At 41.6% G+C, this 22,342-nt stretch overlaps 1 protein-coding gene and 1 long non-coding RNA gene across 2 annotated transcripts in view; both read left to right on the top strand.

Annotated features, from left to right (window-relative positions):
* Positions 1-22,342, top strand: part of XKR6 (XK related 6) — a gene marked incomplete at its 5' end in the record, with an annotated part of 343,195 nt that overhangs the window by 63,406 nt on the left and 257,447 nt on the right.
* On the top strand, positions 12,584-21,634 carry LOC116823727 (uncharacterized). Its single transcript, XR_004373487.2, has 3 exons — positions 12,584-12,701; positions 14,664-14,778; positions 19,903-21,634. It is a non-coding gene; the product is annotated as an uncharacterized LOC116823727 (long non-coding RNA).

The raw sequence follows: 22,342 nt of genomic DNA, 5'->3' as shown, positions 1-22,342 counted from the left end.
GATAGAACAAGAAGCAATGGGCTTAAACTGCAGCAAGGGAGATTTAGGTTGGACATTAGGAAAAAGTTCCTAACTGGCAGGATAGTTAAACACTGGAATAAATTGCCTAGGGAGGTTGTAGAATCTCCATCTCTGGAGATATTTAAGAGTAGGTTAGATAAATGTCTATCAGGGATGGTCTAGACAGTATTTGGTCTTGCCACGAGGGCAGGGGACTGGACTTGATGACCTCTTGAGGTCCCTTCCAGTCCAAGAGTCTATGAATCTATGAAAATGGAGATGGTTAGGAGACACACAGAGGAAAGACCCGAATAACATAACATAAGACAGGCATTCAACTGGAACCTCCAAGGCAAGAGACAATGAGGCAGACCAAGGATAACATGGAAATGGACAACAGAAGCAGAATTGAAAGCTATCAGAACAATGTGGAAAGAAGCTAAGACTGCAGAAGGAGACCAGCAAAAATGGAAAGCAGTGTTGAAGGCCCTTTTCACAGGGCGGCTGGTTCCTGTGAATAAAGTAGGTCCAGTTCCCCTGTGCTAAGACAGGTGCTCTCTTCTGGCCAGTTAAGAGAGTGGGGAAGCACCTGTGGGCTATAAAGGGCTAGAGAGAATCAGAGACAGGAAGAGACCCAGTGAGTGGGAGAGGCCTGGTGAATTAATGTTGGGTGCGTAGGAGTCAGGGGCAGCTGAGAGCTGCCAGAGATTGTACATTTGAGACCTGAGAGAGCAGCAAGAGGAACTTGATGACTGGTATCCCCAAGCCAGAGGGCTGAAGGCAGGAGGAGCAGCAGAGGGAAATGTTTGCTGGCTCTAAGCTGGAGAGCTGGAGCCAAGGGGCAGAGAGGGCAGAAGGCAGGGGAGCAGTAGAGTAGCTTATTCACTGATGATTTCAAGGCCAGAGTTCTGGGCCCAGAAGAACCGTGAGAGGGCCGGGGTATGAGGAATGCTTACCTGGTAAAGATGATCTCCCAAGAAAGAAGCTGAGGGGGCTCCCGCTAGGCAGTGTGTGATGAAATTCTAGTAGGAAGAGCAGGGGTGGCTGTCCAGGTGCAAGGACAAGGGAGGTCTGCCAGAGACCCCGGGCTTGGTTGAAAGTGCATGTGTGTAATTTGTGGGCCATTGTGGTACAAGGCGGTGGGAGATCTTAATGACTTTTTGCACTGGGGTGAGAAATGAACTGTCTGGGTTTAGGCCTTATGTTTTCAACCATTTGCACAATGTTTCATAATAAACCATCCCAAGAAGGGTGTTGTGTCAAGAGAGCTTGCCTGGAGTTACTGACTCTCTGAAAGGGGAAAATGAGGCAGGTGTTTGTCATGCTGCAGCCTGTTGTAGGACGGCGCCTCAGGCGGACACCTCCCTAGAGAGGCATAAAGAGAGACATTTTTATCAGTAAAATCTGACAATAAAAGGCTAGAGGAATTTTTTAAAAAATTAAACAATGAAGACAGCAAGAGAGAGTTCTCTTTTAGTTCAGTGTGTGCCATTCACAGGACTATTCATGAGTAGCACCAGCCCTCCAGTGAAACTCAGATTTCAGACACCTCCTCTGGGTTCAGTTGTTTTTCTCCACCTTTAGATTTAAATCCTCTGTCTTCAGTGACTGACTGAGTTCCAGGAGTTGAAGTGGGTCAGTAACCCAACCTATATATTGGACTTATAAGGATAATAGAAAACTAGGTATGTCATGGAGACTCAAGTAGCATTTACTCTCAGATAATGCACTAACACGCTAGAATGTAAAATAAGTATACAGCAAGAGGCGTGTATTGCTATTAACTTTCACATCCTTTACTGCTTATCTTACTTCAGCAGCACAACTGGAGCAGGTGTGATTAGTTAATAATATAATGCACTGATGTGTTGGTACAGTAGCCCCGTTTTAACAGGGCACCTAAAGCAGGCAGTTTACATACATTTCCCTAGAAACACCGAAGACAGATATTTCTTATTCCAGGTCTGCATAGTTTCAGTGAAAACAAATAGCCTAATAACTGTTCAGTGCTTACTGTCCCGGTATCCTTAGACTCCCTGCTGCGGTAATGGCTTGACCTCGGCAGCCAGGTAAGCTTTGGAGTTTCAGTGAACTAGAGCAGAAAATGTTTCTTATGTAACCCATGCTTGCTGTGTGTGGTGCTCTGTCCATCTCCGGTGGCACTTAGACCATCTAGAGCAGCAGCCCCAAACTTTTGAGGGTCATGCCCCCCCTTACCCCATCCACATATCCCCTCTGCAGGCCAGGAGCGGGGGGGGGTGGCAGGACATGGACAGGGGTAAAAGGGCCAAGGCTGGGGGTGGGTCTGGGGCCGAGGCTGGGAGCAGGGGTGGGCATGGAGCTGCACCAGGCTGCAGAGGGGGCTGGCAGCTGGGCCCAGGGACAGGTGTGGCTCTGCTCCGAACCTTGCCCCTAGCCTCAGTCCTGGGCCAGGAACTGAGCAGCAGTCAAGGCTGGGGGCTGGCACAGGGCTGGGAGCGCATTTGTGCCGAGGATGGCGACAGGGCCAGGCGCGGGGCCAGGGGCCAGGGATGTGATTAGCAGCCAGAACAGAGCAGAGCAGGGGGTGGAGAGCGGCTGGGTGGTGCTCCCTTTCCAACCCCAGTGGGAGCTAGCCCAGGTCCCGCCGAAACCCACTGAATATTTCTCCACACCCCCTGAAGGGGCATGCCCCACAATTTGGGGACCTCTGACCTAGAGACTGATGGGTCTGCTACAGTCTTAGTTAAGGTTTTAGCTCATGCAGTAGAGGCTCATGCATTTAGGTCCAGAGAGCCCAGCTTAGATCCCGTCCGCTGAAAACTGAGGTTTGGTGTTTCACTCATACTTCCTTGGTGTTAGTCTGAGGTTCTAACACTAGTAATGCCTTAAAAGCCCTTCATCAGTTACCACATTAGCTTTCCTCTTTCCATGTTAGTTGCAGTTCCAGACAGCACGTTTTGAAAACAAGCCACCAGCATGCTGCCAGAGGACAAGTCACTTTACCATCCCGTGCCTCAGTTTCCCCATATGTAAAATAGGGATAATGACGCTCATCTACTTTGTAAAATGCTTTGACTGGTTCTCAAAGCCGGTCCGCCACTTGTTCAGGGAAAGCCCCTGGCGGGTCGGGCCAGTTTGTTTACCTGCTGTGTCCGCAGGTTCGGCTGATTCTGGCTCCCACTGGCTGCGGTTCGCCGCTCCAGGCCAATGGGGGCTGCGGGAAGGGTGGTCAGTACACCCCTTGGCCCGCGCTCCAGGCCAACGGGGGCTGTGGGAAGGGCGGCCAGCACATCCCTCGGCCCGCGCCACTTCCCGCATCTCGCATTGGCCTGGAGTGGCGAACCGTGGCCAGTGAGAGCCACGAGCAGCTGAACCTGTGGGCGCTGCAGGTAAACAAACTGGCCCAGCCCACCAGGAGCTTTCCCTGAACAAGTGGCGGACCAGCATTGAGAACCACTGCTTTAAGATATACTGATGAAAAGCTTTATATAAGTGATTTTTATTATAGTTATTACTATGTTTAAAACCAGTTTTTTTAAGTCACGAGAGTAAATGTCTTTGCAATGTCTTTCAATATGTTTGAGCAGCATGTAACACAATGGACCCCTGCTGCTGATTGGGCGTCGAGGTGCTGTCATAATGATAACAGTAATACACAACAGCTAATTTTGTCCTTCTGTAAATGTAGTTAGGTGATACAAAGTTTTGTTCATTGACCTCAGAAGTGGGTAAGAGAAGTTCTGGTTACCTAATCAAGCTGAAAGTTTCTCCAAACATCCTCCATTTATAAATCCATGTTTATCAGTACCCTTTCTGAAGTTTTACTTATGAATATTAGAACTGGTCTTATAACTGTTCTGTCTTGATCCATTAGTCCGCACTCTTTTTACCTTGTAGGCCGTGAATCTTTTCTTTGTGACACCGACACAAACAATAGAGGAACTTGACTGTTCCTAACATAAATGGAAAGAAATGTACACACGAAATATTTAAAAAAAAGCAGGTTATTTCCACAGTACCAGTCTGAACTGATGGAGGTGGCCTGGTACTGTTCCCAAAAGTATAAGCGTGACCTTGTAATGGAGGCACTGGGCATAAATAATTGCTTAAAGCGACTTAGCCGAAAGTCTGAATCTTTTCCCTCCCATTTTTGTTTCCTCTTGCTCTCCCCCGCCCCCCTTCCTCCGTTCTGACTCAGGAACGGTAAGGAGGTTTATATATAGATTTTCACATGGCTTCCTTTCATATCTTTTCAGTTAACTTCCCACTGGACTATCTACAAATATTAAAAGATGTTTGAAATTATCCAACCCCACTGGTGCTTGAAATTGAGTCATGTTCTGTTGTGTCAACAAAATGTTCCAAGTGGTGATTGTAGAGACTGAAATAAAGGCTGCCAGTGATAATGCTTCCCACAGCGCTGACATACTAAGAAGAGGAGAAGGCTCATCTTCTGGTAGCACAGGTGTATCACTCTAGTTTACCTATTTGCAGTGTGACTTGGTTCTCCCGGACCTCTTTAGACACATGCTTTAAGCATTGCTCCAAAGTCATTTAACATCTACAAAATTGGTCATTTGCCAGTTTTGCTTGAATGGCTACTTTTTTATTTGGCTACATTGTGTTGGTCATGATTAAGCCAAGAATTCGGCTCTGTTAGAAGTTGGATGCTAACAGAACAGGTTCACACCCATTGAAAAACTCTAAAACACTTTGCTTAGTACATTTCTCCTTACTTATGATCTTATTGGCCTAAATTTTCCAGTGATTTTTGGATGCTTCTGTTTTTGAGTGCCCATTTCTTGTCCTCTGAAAATCCGGCCCTTTTCAGGTGTCTCAAGTTGGGCACCCAGATTTTGAAATACATAAAATCATGAGTCACTTTGGAAAACTTAGTACTTTCCTGTGAGTTTCTTAGTAAGGATATTTGCATAAAAACAGGATCTTTGTTCTGAAATCTAGTCTTCACCTAAAGATATCCTTTCTTTGGACTTGCACCAAAACACAATGACATATCTCTGTCTGTCACATTTAGGGCTTGTCTACACAAACACTTGGTTTGCAGCAAGCTGGGGGACAAACCTACCCGGCACTAAAATGTTGTGCACTAAGTATAAGTGTCATCACAAAATGCCGCTGTGCATTAAAAATTCCCTGATGTGCTTTAATCTCCCATTCCAAAGCAGGGTAAATCAAAAAGTGCACTAGGGAACTTCTATTGCATGGAAGCAGTGTCCATCCTCGCACTTAGTGCACAAGATTTTATTGCAGGGTAGGTTTACTTTCCAGCTTGCTACAAATAAAGTGTCTATATAGACAAGCCCTTACACAATACACATTCCTTATCTTGGCCCTCCTCAGTTCTCATCACCACATTTTGAGATACAGATGTTCTAGGTAGAGGGAGTTGAGAGGAGTGGGGAAAAGGAGAAATTCGAGTGTCAAGTGGATTCTTTTTTGTTCCCTATCCCTTAGCCTTCTTGTATTCCTGCGTCATGTGTGCAATGAGAACATATCCAGTGTGCTGCTTCATGTAGTGCATCTGCTGAGATTAACGTTCTGAGTTAGGCTAGTAAATTCATCCTTCAGATTATCACATGTAACTTGTCTTTTTAAATGAAGGTTAGCAAGAGAATAGATTTGGTATCATCCTCCAATGTAAGTTAACATGGTACTTTCAGTTATTTTCATGGCAAGATGGAAGAACAGCTGGCATTGACAATACAATGGGTTTTTTTCCCGTATGTCTTTATATATAATTTAACAACAAATCCTTTTGTAGTCAAATATTGCTTTTGTAGGATGTGGTCAGTTGCCACCTTCAGTATTTACTTGTGTTCCCCTGCACTTAGTGCTTTTTTCCTGTCTTTTTAGGTTGTGAACTCTTTGGGGTAGGGAGCATGCCTCCTTTTGTTTATATAACAATTTGCACATTGTGAGTGCTACCATAAAAATTACTGCCTTCACCTAGCTTTATTGTAGCTTAATTCTGATTGCAGGGATAGCCTAATTCCAAGTGCTTGTCATCTGTTGTACTGTCTGTCATTTGGGACACCAGATGTTGTGGGTAAGATTGTATTTGGCATTGTATTGCAACCGCTTGACAATCTTTTAGTACTGACTCATCTCAGGATTTCTTCTTCCACTACAATGACTTATCTGATATGGAAGAGTTGTGGTATTTTTGCAGCATCTAGAAATTTGAAACCACCTCTATTTGTAGGTTGATTAAATCTTAATGAAAGTTTTAGCTGTATCGGCATAGAAGACCCTTTGTAAAATTATTTATTTTTATTAAAATAGCATATTGGCCTTTCAGTTAGTAGGGAGCTGTTATGATGCTGGAAAGATGGTAAAAAATATCTATCTTTGTTCCTGATTTCCTGCCCAATCCCTCCTCTTCCCAAAGGGAAAATAATTGTCCCACATGTTTTGTCACGTCCAGTGGAATTTATTAGGGGTCTGTGGGCTATTGTATTTAAGTCCTGTAGATGTGTGGGATTAGTCAGCATTTCTGAGTGCCTCATATAGTTTAGGCATATGCATTTTGTGATGACAAAATAAAAGTTCTAGTTCTCATATTTTGTAATGCTCCCAGGACCCAGGAAGTATTACAGATTTTACCAGTTGATCTTTTAACCTGACATTGCACTGAACTGGTCACTGTTTATTTTTTTTGTTTTTGTTTTTGTTTTTGTTTTTAAAACCTGGTTTTCAAAAACATGAAGGAAACACAAATGATAAACTATGCTCCTTGAAAATTGTTGGGGCTGTAGTGAGTTGCATTGTATTAGTCACATCATTATGCAAAAAGTCAGCAGATTGTCAGGAACATGTTCTGGTGCAAGTTTTCCAGGTTATTCAAAATATATTTTAATTTTAATTATGTATGTGCTTCAATACATTTGCTATTTACAAAAGCTGGCTTATAGTTTGTCTAATAATAATGAACAGATTTTTCTCATTAATTTCAGACTCCGTTCTCTCAAAATTTCACATGCAGCAATATTCTCCTAGAGTACAAAAAGCAACGGCAGATTATACTCAACATTTCATTAGCAATAGTAGCCTGGGCACAAGAGTTTATTTTAAATTGGACATGTCTTATGTGAGGAGTGTAAAGGAAAAAAGCAAAAGAAGAGATCAGATGAAACAGTCAGCAGATTCTTTAATAAGGAGAAGATGTAGAAAGGACTGTGCTAGAGAACAGGGTAGGCTCTAAGACAAAGCTAAGAGAATAACAGATGCTTTTGGTTTCTGCACCCTTGTGTCCAACCGAGTGGACAAACAAAATTGGATTTAACAATGTTTTGCTCAGAGATTAGAGTGTGGTGATTCTAGGGATGCGGCATCCAAACTCACCATCAACAGAAGTGAAGCGGACAGTTTTGCTGTGCCCAGTGAAGGAGTACAAGGAAGTAGAATTACACTGTGCGCATTTCTGCTATAGAGAGCATCTCTCCCCTCTCTGTTCAGAAAGAGACCACAGTCCTGATGCAATGAAACTCAATTTTAAGGGCACAAAACTGCTTTTATTGAATGTGTCCAAGATAGAGTGTCTGTCTAATATGCCCTTGGAAGCACTGGGTCCCCTTCTTTGGTTCCTCTCAGGTACGAACCTGTTGGAGGCCAGAATCTTGCCAGATAAAGCATACCTAGTCTAACATCTAGTGAATGCGATTGGCTTGGGTGGAGAAATGTGGGAGAGAATACCTGATCAAAAATCCATTGAGTTTGGTGGAAAGGCCCCTCATTGATTTTCCAGGGGCTTCGGATGAGGCTCATAGAGTCAGTTGGGCCAGATTTTTAAATATATTAAGGTACTGAAGATGCAGACAAATGCCTAGTGAGATTTTCAAAATGCCTAGGTGTTTAACTACCATTGATATCAGTGGCTGCTATTCTCATGACTCATTGACTCTCAGGGGAAAACAGTGTTTCCAGCCCTTGATTTTTTTTTGTCACAGTTCTTATGATTGGTGAGGTGAGTATATGAGAATATCAGGTAGGTTGCACCATTGGAAAAAGTAAATTTCTGCTCTTGTGCTTGTTAGGAAAAAGGCTTGCAAATATGAGAACTAAAGGCTCAGAAATCAAATTGAGAGTAGCAGCAATAAAATTCATGTGGCTATGATGTAGCCATTGTGGCATGTAGAATGGACATTTACTTTGAATGGTCCCTTGCAAGTCTTCTGCCTTCAGCAAGAGTCAGTATAGGAGGGTTTTAGGCTTCTTAAATCCATCAGCATTGTGTCTTCCAGGAGTGATCATTTTCTTGCTTTGCATCCTTTGACCTCAGCTCTATAAACTTTCTGTAAAGTATACCTTCTTCTGCACATTGGACATGACCCCACCATTCCAGTTGTCTTGTTCTCAACTGGTACAAGACTGAAACTTGCTGGGATCATCGAAGTATACCTTCATTTTTGACAACAACAAACCAACGGATGTTAAGAATACACTCTAACTTTTGACATGGAAAACTCTTCAGTTTCCTCTCCTTAGCTGTTTTTAACGGCCATGTTTCTGCTCCATATAACATAGTTGTCATCATTTCTGCCTGGAACACTCGTATCTGAGTTGTCATGCAGACATCCTGCCATCCAAAGATAGGCCTTTGAAGGCACTGAAGTGCCATTGACACAAGACCAATCTGAACATCTTGCTGTTAACTGACTACCCAGATAGATAAACCTATTCACCCATTCAGTGTCATTGCCATCGACTTGCAGCGCTGGCAGGTCATTCTTTTCCATTTTATAGGAGGGATGCTTTGCTTTATCCCCACTGATCTTAAATCCTATTGATCCTGCAGTTTTTCGTAGCTCTTCCAGCATTAGCTATAGTTGGTCAGTAGACTCTCCAAGTAAGGCATTATAATCTGCGTACTCAAGATCCTCTAAAGATGAATCTTTAAATGTCACACCCCTTACCTTGGCCACAAGCAGCTTTATCATCAGATAGTTGTTTATTAGAACATTAAATAATGTCGGTGAGAGAACGCATCCCTGGCATACTTTTGGTTCTCCAAAAAAAAAAAAAGTCTGTAATATAACTGTTGACCCTCACTCAGCAAAATGTTGCACAGAACAGTTCCTCTACTGAACACAGTAAGTCCTCAGGCACCTCATACTGGTATAGTGGTATCCACAGTAGTGATTGATGTACTGAGTCAAAAATGGCTGCAAAGTAATCAACATGTTAGCTTTTTTTTGTTACTCTAGTAGTTTTCCAGTAACATTCTGCAGAGCATATATAGTGTGGATTGTAGATTGACCAGTATGGCGATCATGCTGGTTATGTCTCATTTTTGGGTTGAGATAGTATTTCAGTCAGTCGAATAGCATGATTATGAACACCTTCTCTGGGACTGACAGCAGCATTATTCCCCTATAATTTGAGCATGATGTTTGCTTTCTTTAAAAAAAAAATAAAAAGGATGATGCAGCCCCTTTTTCCAGTTGTACAGAATGGAACTGGTTTCCCAAACTTTTAAGACAACTCTTTGAAGCCAGTGAAATAAATCTACGCCTCCACTCTTTAGTAGTTCTAATGAAATATTGTCGAGACTAGACACTCATTTTGCATCTGTTTGACCACAACCATCACTTCCTCTAATGTCACTAGCCTGTTTTCTGCTGGCTTCATTTTCTAAGTTGTAGTTTACATCTTGGTGTGGATCTGTTCATTAATTCACAACACTACTAACACCAGCACTTAAATCATACAACAGTATCCTGGCTCCGTTCTCCATTTTTGTCCTTACCTGGCAGAAGCCAAAAAATGGATGTCCAATTAGGACCTTCAATGTCTTGAATACCCTTGTCAAGTCATGTCTTTCAGAGGATTCCTCAATGCACCGCATATATTCCACTATGGATTATGATGGTTCAGACAGACCCTCTTGACTGCTTGTTCAACACATTTTTTTCCTCCATTGCCAATTTCCTCCTCTCTTCATTGACTTGACTCTGACCTTCCAGCGCATCCATTCTGCACAGCACTTTCCTTTCCTATTATTTGATGGTATTGTCTGTAATCTAGTGTTACGTTTTCATTCTGCTTAATCCCAGTTCTTCTCCAGCAATCTCTGTGATAGAATCCCAAAATAAAGTGCACTCTTACTCCGAAGTAGACAACTGGTCATCCAATATAGAATATTTGTGGGAAATCATTACAGTGTTACTGTTAGCAATCTCTTCTTCGTGAAGCTTATCAACACAAAAGTGGAAGAAGTCAAATTAAAAACCCCAAATGTATAATTTTTTTAAATGATCTTGATTTTTTTTTGAAGAGAATCTCATGAGTTTTTGGAGGTTGGGGGCGCTGCTTAATGATTTTTGAATGCTTGCAGTTGGCAATGCTGAAATAATGAAAGATAAAACCAGGATTTTTAAGGATAGTTCTTAAGGAGAGCAAGCTTGATTCAATATGGGACCTAACACAGCAGCCATAAAAGCAAGCTAAGAGGCCAATGTCTAACAGATCCAAGTTCTCAGATTCAGGAAAAAAAATCTTAACAGAAAAACACACATTTTCTATTGGTGTAGGACCTGGAAAATTGTGTAGACAAGTAGAAAGAAGATGAGACTGCTTGCTAAAGATTCAGAGTTATGTAGTTTATATTATGGATAGCTTTGGGAAAGAAGTGGAAATAAAGACAGAAATATATGTTCTCCACTTGTGGAGACTGTAGGAAAATAAATAAGAGCAGAGATGTGAGTGCTAGCGTTTATTAAGATTGAAAGTAAGGAAAAAGAAAATCCAGCTTCATATGTACAACAGGTAAGGATGAAAATGACTTACGGAAATAGAGATCTGAGATTTGAAGATGACCATGAAAAGTCTCAGCTGGAGCCAAAAGGAAGAAGGCATAAAGCGGTACTGTGTCTTCAGTCTCTACCTAAAAGTGGTATCAAATCTGAGATATGAATAAAGGTGGTGCAAGATAGATTTAGGATCTGTGGCTAAAAGTATGTTTGGGGTTTAGATGTGAACGGTGCATAATGTAGAGCAGGGCTGCATCTCCGCTGTGTAACTGCAGACTCTCTAGTACTCCTAAGTGCTGTAATTTTTATAAAGTAGAGGTTGGTGGAGGAAGGAATATAGTGCAGACATGCAAAGGGGTGGGGGAGCTGCATGATAATAGATCTGTGAAAAAGAGAGAACGAAGTAGTAGTTTTCAAATGAAAAGCTAGGAAGAAATTTTCTAGTCACTGGATAATTTTTTGTTTTGTAAGCAAATACAGCAGGTAAAAAATCTGAAATAGTAGAACTGTCCAAAGACATTTAAGAGGAAAGTAATCAGAGTGAAGAATGGTCTGCAAGAAAATGTCACAATAACCTGGAGATGTTGTTATAGCTGACATTACATACTCCAGAATGAATGCTCATTCAGTCTATGGAGAAAATATTTGCTTTTAAAGGAAGATTTTCAAAAACACCGAAGGGGTTTAGGAGTGAAAGTCCCATTGAAAATCAGAATACAAGAACGGCCATACTGGATCAGACCAATGGTCGATCTAGCCCAGTATTCTGTCTTCCAACAGTGGCTTGTACCAGATACTTCAAAGGGATGAACAGAACAGGGCCATTTATTGGGTGATCCATCCTGTCATGCATTCTGAGCTTTTGGCAGAGGTTTAGGAACATCCAGAGCATGAGTTGCGTCCCTGACCATCTTGGCTAATAACCACTGATAGCCTATTCTCCTCGAATTTATCTAGTTCTTTTTAAAATACAGTTATACTTTTGTCCTTCACAGAATCCCCTTGCAATGAGTTCCACAGGTTAACTGCGCATTGTCTGAAGTACTTCCTCATGTTTGTTTTAAATCTGCTGCCTGTATATTTTATTGGTGACCCCTGGTTCTTGTGGTATGTGAAGGGGTAAATAGCACTTCCTTATTCACTTTCTCCACACCGTTCATGATATTATAGACTTCTATCGTATCCCCCTGTAGCCATCTCTTTGGGCTTATTCAGCTTGAAAATCTTTTTAATCTCTCCTCATGTGGAAACTGTTCCATACCCCTAATTATTTTTGTTGCCCTTCTCTCTCCTTTTTCTAATTCTAGTGTATCTTCTTTGAGATGGGGAACACCAGAGCTGCATGCAGTATTCAAGTTGTGGATATACCATGGATTTATAGTGTGGCATTATGACATTTTCAGTCTTATTATCTATCTCTTTACTAGTGGTTACTAATGTTCTTTTAGCTTTTTTGACTCCTGATGCATGTTGAGCAGATGATTTCGGAGAACTTTCCATAGTGACCCTTAAGGTCTTTCTTAAGGTCTAACTTAGCTGTTAACACTTATCATTTTATATCTATAGTTGTCATTATGTTTTTCAATGTGCATTACTTTGCATTTATCAACATTGTGTAAATGTGCAACAAAATGGCAGATGTAGTTCAGTTTTATGAAATTCCTTTGTAATGCTTCATAGTTGGCTTTGGACTTAACTATCTTGAGTAATTTTGTATCATTTGCAGACTTTGCCGAGTCACTTTTTACCCATTTTTCCAGATCTTTTATGAATATGTTGAACAGAATGGATCCCAGTACAGATACTTGGGAAATCCTGCTATTTACCTCTCTTTCACAGTGAAATCTGACCATGTATTTCTACTCTTTGTTTCCCGTGTTTTAACCAGTTGCTTGATCCCTGGTGAGGACCTTCCCTTTTATCACTGCCTACTTTGCTTAAGAGCCTTCGGTGAGGGACCTTCTCAAACGTTTGAAAATGTTTGTGTCTGTAGCATGTCTCTCAGATATAATGGGTTAGATCTTCAACCGCTGTAAATTGTCATAGCTCCATTGAAGTCAATGAGGTTTCAAGAACTTAGAGCAGAACCTCAGCTAGTATATCATCACTGTTTTCCTTTTCCTTCTGCAGTGTGAGCTTTGAGCATACACTTAGAGCTTTTAGCATGCTATTCAGGGGAGGCTTTCCTCAAGAAAGGGTGGTATTATTGCACATCAATGTACAAGATAGCAGTGTGAGCAAGCCTACTTCTGGCCTTTTTTCAAATATGTACCCCATATCACCTGGTTATAACACCACTCTTAGTACAGTCTGCTGTGTGACTTTACATCGGAGTTGATCTGTGTGTTACAATAGAATTGTACTTCACACTAATTACTGGGAGACCTGTTGAATGTTACTGAATTTTGTGGATTAGTAATTGAATAATCACAGTGTTAAAAAACAAACAAACAAAAACCTTAAGCATAAGGCAGCCCAAAAAGAAATGTGTTGATTTATTTTCATAATTGTAATTTAGTCCAGCTGTTTTATAGTTTACTGGTAAATGGCACAATATACTACGTATTGGAAACAGTACTATCAGAGTCCAGTCTGCTGTTGCACCTTTGCTGAGAAGTGGGGAGAGACTGTGTGTGTGTGTGTGTGTGTGTGTGTGTGTGTGTGTTCACTGTAATTCATGTTAATAACACTGTGTGACCAAAAATGATTTCAGACAAAGATAGTCGGTCAACAGCAGAATGCTGTTTATCAGAGTTTTTTCCTCTTAGTAACCTCTGAATATTACAATTTATCAAAGAGGAAAAGGAACGGTTAAGAGGCAATTGCTGTTTGTTTTGGTCAATCATTACGCAGTTGGTCTGTCAAAAAGTCATTCTCGTAATCATCCTATAAAACCCTTCAGTAATTTCATTTGCAACTCTGATTCTTATTTTTGCCTAGTTGTCCAGAGTGTCGGCCATCTGGCAGGGTGTAAACTGGGGAGGTGTTGTGTAGCGTTTGTATTCTCTGCACTAAACTTGGTGCTGGAATTTTTTTCTAACCTGTTGGAATGTTTGTTCTTCTTAAATGGAAAGGTCTACAGACATTCATAAAATTTTTGAAAGATTTGACTCTCTCGCATCTCAAACTTGAAAAGAGAGGATTTTGTTCCATTAAATCCCAGTTGGTAGGAAAAGCAGCTTGAGAGCTGGGTAAGTGAATTAACGTGGGTTAAATTTACAATAGAAAGGAGTACGTGGGAGATGCCTATTCTGACTCTGTTAAGGAAATAATAGGATTTAATTCTTGTAGTGTCAACACAGAAAATTTAAAATGCAGACTTCATGCTGATGTGAAAACATTATATATTATTAGCTGTATCTTTGCGTGAAATCAAGGAGAATGACCATAAAGATGACTTTGCTTTGAGACAGTCTATTTGAATATTTTAAGGTGGCACTTTTGCGCGCGCGCGCACACGTGCACATGAATTGTATGTTAAACAGCCCACTGATGATTTCCATCAGATGCTGCTATTTGCAGTCAACATGATTTTGATTGGTACAACATAACTGGTAAAATGTCTCATAACCTAAAAGAATGATACATCAGTGTCAAACATTTCTTTTTTTTCTTAAAGCCAATTTTCATTGCTGTCGTCAGATGTTAGTACATGTAATGGAAATATTGGGCCAAAACTTAAGTTATATCCCTTGCAATATTATTTTTTGTTAAATGAAATTACACATTCATTGTTCATGTGTATGTACTGTAAATGTGTGTACATTTTTGTCCATCCTTCCAGATAAAAATACCCTTCAACCCTTTGTATACAGTGTGCATTAATCGAGCTGCCAGATACAGAAAGCATTATTTTCAATTTCATGTTTGTTTTATCATTTCATAATCATTCATATGTACCTTTATTTTTAGCTTAAGTGAAAGACATGAAGCATTAAGACTGAATTGAGGTTATTGTGAGATCATCCGATTCCCTGCTAGAAGTTGCTGTGAGATATCATCGCCCTGAACAACTTCACACAGAATGGTAATGAAAAAAGATATAGGGCTTTTTGTTCTTTCATTTCTGTGTCTTCAAACCCCGGTTCCTCCTCCATTAGAGAATTGGTCCTTATTACCACATAGGTTGTAGTTTCGTGAACACAGCATTTTACTGTCCCATAACTCGTCATTCTGTAACTTCCCCAATAGCAATCGCTGTTGGAACAGGAGGGGAGGTAATGCAGCATTTTACCAGACAAAACAACTCAATTAAGATTACTGGATGAAGTGTGTGTTTAAAACAGAGTTTATGGAATTTGGCTTGTAAATAACCAACAGATTTAAACCTGTATTCAGGAAAACACTGAAGCACAAAAGTGTGCCTAGGCACAAAGTTTAGGACATGCATATGTACTTGTCTGAATTGGGACCTTAGTAATGAAGTAAAAAAAAACTATTACTTCTCTTCAGATTGGTTTGTAACAAGTACACAAAAATATCATCTCTGCTGCTTTGGGTGTTCCGTAAATTTAGTATTTGTATGTGAACTTGTAAAAAGAAATAATCTCACTTTCGAGTGAAAGTCTCATAGAACTAATGCTGCTTTCTGTCTTGAATTGCAGCTGAGCTAAGCATTCTTTTAAATAGGCCAGTGAGCATAAATCCTAGATTATTTCATACCATTTGAAATGCTGTCCTCAGAAACTAAATGGTCTTACGATCCTGGAAGACTGTAATATATAGTAGTGAATAGATCATAATTCAGAGTTGTTAAAAATTCCTATTAAAATAGGAATTTATTCATGATGACCATGCTAAGTTTTTATATGTATATATAAAAAACATATAAAAGTACTGTATACTTCAGATTACAGCACTATATACTTGGACATGCCTGAAACACTACACTTTAGTCTTCCCTCTGTTTATTTCACTTCCGTTATGGCCAATGGGTGTTAAGCACTTGGAACAGGAAGTAATTATCATCCATATATACGTATCTAATCCAGTTTATGGTTTTGAAGTGTACTGATCTTTATATGTACTAAATTCTTTGTGCCTTTGCCAATGCTGACCATGTTTCCAGAATAAGGCTAGGAACCTACGCTCGAAAACATACCAGTGCAACTCTGTCGTATGGGGGCAGAGATCTTGTACCAGCAGAGTTATATTGGTATAACACCTAGCATGGACACAGTTATAGCATATAAAAGTGCTTTACACAAGTATAGTTATTCCCAGTTTCATATGGGAATAGCCACAGTGGGCTGTGTCTACATTTAACATGCTACAGTGGCACTGCTTACTCCTGGGGAAATCTACACCCCAAAATTAAAAATTCTGCATACGATATTATAAAATTTTGTGTATTTGGTTTGTCCAGATAGCACAATATAATCAGGCTGGTTTCAATTATTTTGGTAATTTATTTAAACTATAATATAGTGGATGTAGAATGGATTTGGAGATTTGAGGAACTCCCCAAGCCCCCTTTGTCTAATAGTAATGTAGCTAGTATTCACCCTTTACTTCTAGTTATTGGTCAACAAATATACGCAGCCACATGCAACTGAAAAGCAAGTGAGGGCTGGGGACTCAAACTCACAATTTATATTGGCTGCTGACCATCTCCAGAAAGGTCAGTAGCAAACAGTTCATCGAACATATTTTGTTAGGAAATTTTTTCAGTCCAAAAATTTAGACCAGTTCTAATCACTAAAGCACCATAAGCATTTATAAGGCCACACTGTCCTTTACAATAAGGCTCCTTTACACCAGCTTTAGAAAGCTGGCTAGATCTTCGGGCTCAACCGGTAGTGATCAATGGCTCCATGTCTAGTTGACAGCCGGTTTCAATGGAGTGCCCCAAGGGTCGGTCCTGGGGCCGGTTTTGTTCAATATCTTCATTAGTGATCTGGAGGATGGCATGGACTGCACACTCAGCAAGTTTTCAGATGACACTAAACTCAGAGGAGTGGTAGATATGCTGGAGGTTAGGGATAGGATACAGAGGGACCTAGACAAATTAGAGGACTGGGCCAAAAGAAAACTAATGAGGTTCAACAAGGACAAGTGCAGAGTCCTGCACTTAGTGAATGGGATTCTTCCATCCTGTTACAGACTAGGGACCAAATGGCTAGGCAGCAGTTCTGCAGAAAAGGACCTAGGAGTTACAGTGGACGAGAAGCTGGATATGAGTCAACTGTGTGCCCTTGTTGCCAACAAGGTTAACAGCATTTTGGGCTGTATAAGTAGGGGCATTGCCAGCGGACTGAGGGATGTGCTCTTTCCCCTCTATTTGACATTGGTGAGGCCTCATCTGGAGTACTGTGTCCAGTTTTGGGCCCCACACTATAAGAAAGATCTGGAAAAAATTGGAAAGAGTCCAGCACAGGGCAGCAAAAATGATTAGGAGGCTGGAGCACATGACTTATGAGGAGAGGCTGAAGGAACTGGGATTGTTTAGTCTGAAGAAGAGAAGAATGAGGGGGGATTTGATAGCTGCTTTCAACTACCTAAAAGGGGTTCCAGAGAGGATGGATCTGGACTGTTCTTGGTGGTACCTGATGACAGAACAAGGAGTAATGGTCTCAAGTTGCAGTGGGGGAAGTTTAGGTTGGATATTAGGAAAAACTTTTTCACTAGGAGGGTGGTGGTCTTGGTTACCTAGGGAGGTGGTGGGATCTCCTTCCTTAGAGGTTTTTAAGGTCAGGCCCTGGCTGGGATGATTTAGTTGGAAATTTGTCCTGCTTTGAGCAGGGGGTTGGACTAGATGACCTCCTGAGGTCCCTTCCAACCCTGATATTCTATGATTCACTCTGGCAATATAATGGAGCCTTAAAATTTTAACACCTGTTTTATACTCCTAGAGGAATTCACTATGAACAATGGGAACAATTCACTAAGCAGGCAGGCTGCTACATTCTGCTCTGCCTGAGATGACAGAGGCTGCCCCGTGCTTGCATCCCCAGAAACACCCCAAAGCCCTGCTCTACCACACTGGACTTGTCCCAGTATTGAGTGAGAGGGACAGAGTGTCTCTCACACATGACTGTCCAGCCCCCCTCTACTTCCCTGGTTGTGATTTATGTCTCTACCAGTCACTCTGGGCACCCAAACCGACCTGCTTGAACTGCCAGGGAGGGGCTCATGACCGCTCTTGTGGCTTCCCTTTGCTTCTCTGTCAGAAGTAATTTTTCTGCGGGGAAGCAAAGAAATTTGCAGGGGCCGTGAATTCTGTGCACACACAGTGACACAGAATTCCCCCAGTAGTAACAGCTGCAGCACTGTACACATTCATTATAGCAACAGGAGAAACTCTCCCATTGCCTTAGGTAATCTATCTTCCCAAGAGGTGGTAGCTAGGTGGACAGAAGAATTCTACTACTACTTCACTCAGGAGGGTGGATTTTTTACACCCAAGTAATGTAACTGGGTCGACCTAACTTTTTAGTGTAAACCTGGCCTGGTATAAAGTGTCTTTATACCAGTATAACTGTGTCCGCACTAGGGGATGTTCTGCCTTAACTATACAGGTGTAGTTAAAGTGATACAACTTACTAATGTTGACAAGTTTCAGATTGATAGCCGTGTTAGTCTGTATCAGCAAAAACGACGAGAAGTCCTTGTGGCACCTTATTTTGTGGCACAAATTTATTTGGGCATAAGTTTTCATGGGCTAGAACCCACTTCCTCAGATGCATGGAGTGGAACATACAGGAGCAGGTATAAATATATGAAAAGATGGGAGTTGCCTTACCAAGAGTAGTAAGGCCTTGTATGAGGGGAGATTTTCAGAAGGCAGTTAGCCACTCTGTTCCCATGCGAAGTCAATGGGAGCTGACCTCCCAACTCTCCTTTGTGCTTTTGAAGATCTTTCCCATGATCCATATAGCAAAAGTTCAATTCACTGATAGCTACACGTCTCAGAACCCTTTTTATCCACCTGCTTCAAAATTTATAATGAAGCCTATCTTTGGAACCCTGTCTCAGCTCATCCTTGACCTTTGCCACAGATAATTTCATATGCAGATGCCAGTGTGGCCCATATACCTGGGCATATGTTATAAATACAGTTGGATATGTATCAGTATTTATTTTAATCAAAAGCATCTGCTAACATCTTAGAATCACTGAAGACTCCCTGCGACTATCACTGTGGATTTTATCTTTTTGCTGAAAAAAAGCTGTTCTCTCCATGAAAGCCTTAATTAAAAGAACAGATTGGACCTTTGAGGGCCTGGGTTCCATATGGAAAGCACTACATCCTGACTACGAAAAGTCATCATGAATTTTGACAAGAACTCAGGGACACCATATGATTTTGCTGATGTCTGGTTAAGCAACCACAAATTATACATAGTTGGAACCAACAGCTGATTTCAAAATGCTGTTTTCAATCATCCAAAAACCCTAGGAGCTCCGTCTGTAGTGGTGATGTTTTCTTTAGCAGTAAAGTCCAACAGCGGACAAAATAACTCCTTATGCTTCCTTCAGTTAGGACAAAGTTCTGGCCCCAGTGGAAAAACTGCACTGGAAGTGACTTCACTTTGGCTCTTTATCCTGCTGTGGGAATCACTAGTCAGGACCCCTGCACCTTTGCAGAGTCCTATGGGCAGGAGCACCAGGATCCACATGCTAGTGGATCTCATTGCAGGACCAGGGCTGTACTACTGGAATTGTTCTAATCAAATCCCAAAGGAAAGTCTGTAAATCTACACCGATTGATACTGACTGAGGATCTGGCTGTTAGTGGCGCAGATACTTGAGCTCTTAGCTGAAATCTTTAAATGTCCTGTCTGCAGCAGACGTACACATGTATCCAATGGCCATTTTAATTTACTTTCTGTAGAAATTCATTTAAAAAATGAATCTAAATGTAATGCCAAAACCCAGGGAATATCTGTTGAAAGCCAAGAGTTCACTAGTTCTGTTTTGGAGAGGACATGCTTTAACCAGCTTCAGTAAAGTCATGTAGTAAATGTCTATTTCCTGAAGCAGTGACATCAGGGTACGTTTTGGTTATTTCTGTTTTTCTGTAGGTTTGAAGCATTATGTTGATCTTTATTTTGCAAGTTTAATTTTTTTACTTACTGATGGTGCATTAGTTCGTTAATGTTTATCAAGTATCATTACTATTTATTTAATTCTTTTCTTTTCTTTTTTTTAGGTCTGAAAGGTTTTTATTTGGTGATGGCATGTTCAAGAACTTGGATCAATACATTGTATTTAATGTTAGGAGATGGTTTTTAAGTTTTCATGTTTATAAAAGTGACTTTCAGTCTAGAGCATCCCAATGTGCTTTCAAATGGTATATACATACTCACAACACTGCACAGATGCACAACAAATGCAGCCACCTCTGGGGTGAGAGGGCAACCATGAGCTACTGTGTTGACCTATAGGGGAGTTTTTGGTGAAGGACCCGGGGTAAACTTGAGTTTTACCTATTGTGCCATGCAATGTATTAACAGCCATGCAAGAGCAGACAGGACCTCTTTTATTTTATCATCCCATCCCAAAAACAGACACACAGTAAATGGCCTGGTTCATAGTTTATCTGTCTCAGAAACAGGAAGAGCCGAGCCACCTCTGCCCTGCACCAGTTTAGTATGAGGTCCAGGTTTAGTGAAAGCTCCAGTATGATTTGAGTGAAATTAAACAAAAGAGAAGCTTGTGCTCCAATCCTTACAAGCCCAGGCCAGGTTACGATGTGTAGGGGCTCTACACTCGCAGCAGTGAAGTCAGCCACTAGAAGCTGTGGGTGGAATTCCAGCCCTGTGGAAGTCAATGGGAGTTTTGCCATTGACTTCAGTAGGGCAGGATTTCACGCCTCCAGTCCACAAGCTTTTAAACATGTTGCTCATTAACCTCACGTTTAAGACTATCCCTATTTAGCAAAGTGCTGCAGGTATGTCTGCATTGCGGTCTTGGGGCGTGATTGCAGTTTATGTAGACATACCCAAGCTAGCTTTAATTTAGGTACTAGATCAGTGAACCCACGGTAGCACAAGATTTACAAGCCTGCCTGGAACCCTGACTAATCACTCTGGCAGCTAGCAGAAGCCCACACCACGCTTTTAATTCTCCTAGCTGACCTTCAGTGTTGCTCGGGTGTGTGCGTGAGCTGCAATCACACTTGATAATTACAGTGTAGACATACCCTTAATCACGTGCTTAACAGTTTTGCTGGGACAGGGCCAGAATCAATATGATAGTTGTCACATGCAAAGTAATTTCTGGTGTAATGCTGAATCCCTACCGCATTGCAAGTGGAAATTATGTGAGTGCAGGCGGGAAAATTAACTTCATGAAGGTTGATTTTAGGGTTCCTGCACTATGCTCAAGTGTCATGTGCCATGAACAGCATCGTTTTCACTGCACAGGATAGATAGGCCTGTGTAGTAAAGATGAGGAGAAAACAGAAACAAGCCCTGTGTGCATGTATTGTGGAAGTGTGATTCTCCCTCTGTTGGTAGCCTCTCTCCCTCTCCATAGAACTCTTCTTTTTTTAAGCAACTTTTCTTTTAAAAAGCCTGTTAAAGGCTACTTTGATATTTGAGTTTTGTTCAGCTATATATAAGAAATGTATACGGACTGCTGCCATATAGCCCTGCACAGGTGCAAACTGCTGTGAGATTGTGAAGGGATGGATATTCATTGCTGAGCCTTATCAAAAGGACAGCTCAATTAAAAGTGGAAGTAGTTGGGGAGAGATAGCTCAGTGGTTTCAGTTTTGGCCTGCTAAACCCAGGGTCGTGAGTTCAGTCCTTGAGGGGGCCAATTAGGGATCTGGGGCAAAATCAGTACTTGGCCCTGCTAGTGAAGGCAGGGGGCTGGACTTAATGACATTTCAGGCTCCCTTCCAGTTCTATGAAATAGGTAGATCTCCATATATTATTATTATTATTATTATTTATTTATTTATTAAGTTGCAGCCTGATAGGTTTGGGGTGGGTATCTAGGCTGATGAAGCATCTGCTGAGTTTTCTGAACTTAAAGATAGAAATGACCTTGTATCCCTTTCTGCCAGTGCAGAGTTATTCCACACTGTATCTGTTTGAGATCTTTGTGTAATCCAGTTTCACAGGTCACCAGTGATTGGGCTTCTACAACTTCCCTTAGGATACTAGTTTGTAGTCTAGCTCCCACTTCAGAGTTTTACGTGATGTTACATACAATTTTCGGTTCCATGATTCATCCCGTTTCTTCTTATATCAATATAAATAATGCCTCTTCTTCATTAAAGCAGCAAAGAGTCCTGTGGCACCTTGTAGACTAACAGACATATTGGAGCATGAGTTTCCGTGGGTGAATACCAGGGGCGGCTCTAGGCATTTTGCTGCCCCAAGTACGGCAGGCAGGCAGGCTGCCTTCGGCGGCATGCCTGTGGGGGGTCCGCTGGTCCACCAAAGCCGCAGGACCAGCGGACCCTCCACAGGCAGCCTGCCTGCCGCCCTCGCAGCGCCAGCAGAGCGCCCCTTGCGGCTTGCCGCCCCAAGCACGCACTTGGCGTGCTGGGGCCTGGAGACGCCCCTGGTGAATACCCACTTCGTTGGCTGCAGGAAGTGGGTATTGTGATACAGCATGGCCAGAGGGCAGCATAAGAG

Source organism: Chelonoidis abingdonii, chromosome 3 (genome assembly GCF_003597395.2).
Source record: "Chelonoidis abingdonii isolate Lonesome George chromosome 3, CheloAbing_2.0, whole genome shotgun sequence".
Taxonomy (NCBI): Eukaryota; Metazoa; Chordata; order Testudines; family Testudinidae; genus Chelonoidis; species Chelonoidis abingdonii.
The sequence above is the reverse complement of the archived record's forward strand: the minus strand, read 5'-3'. Positions and strand labels throughout refer to the sequence as shown.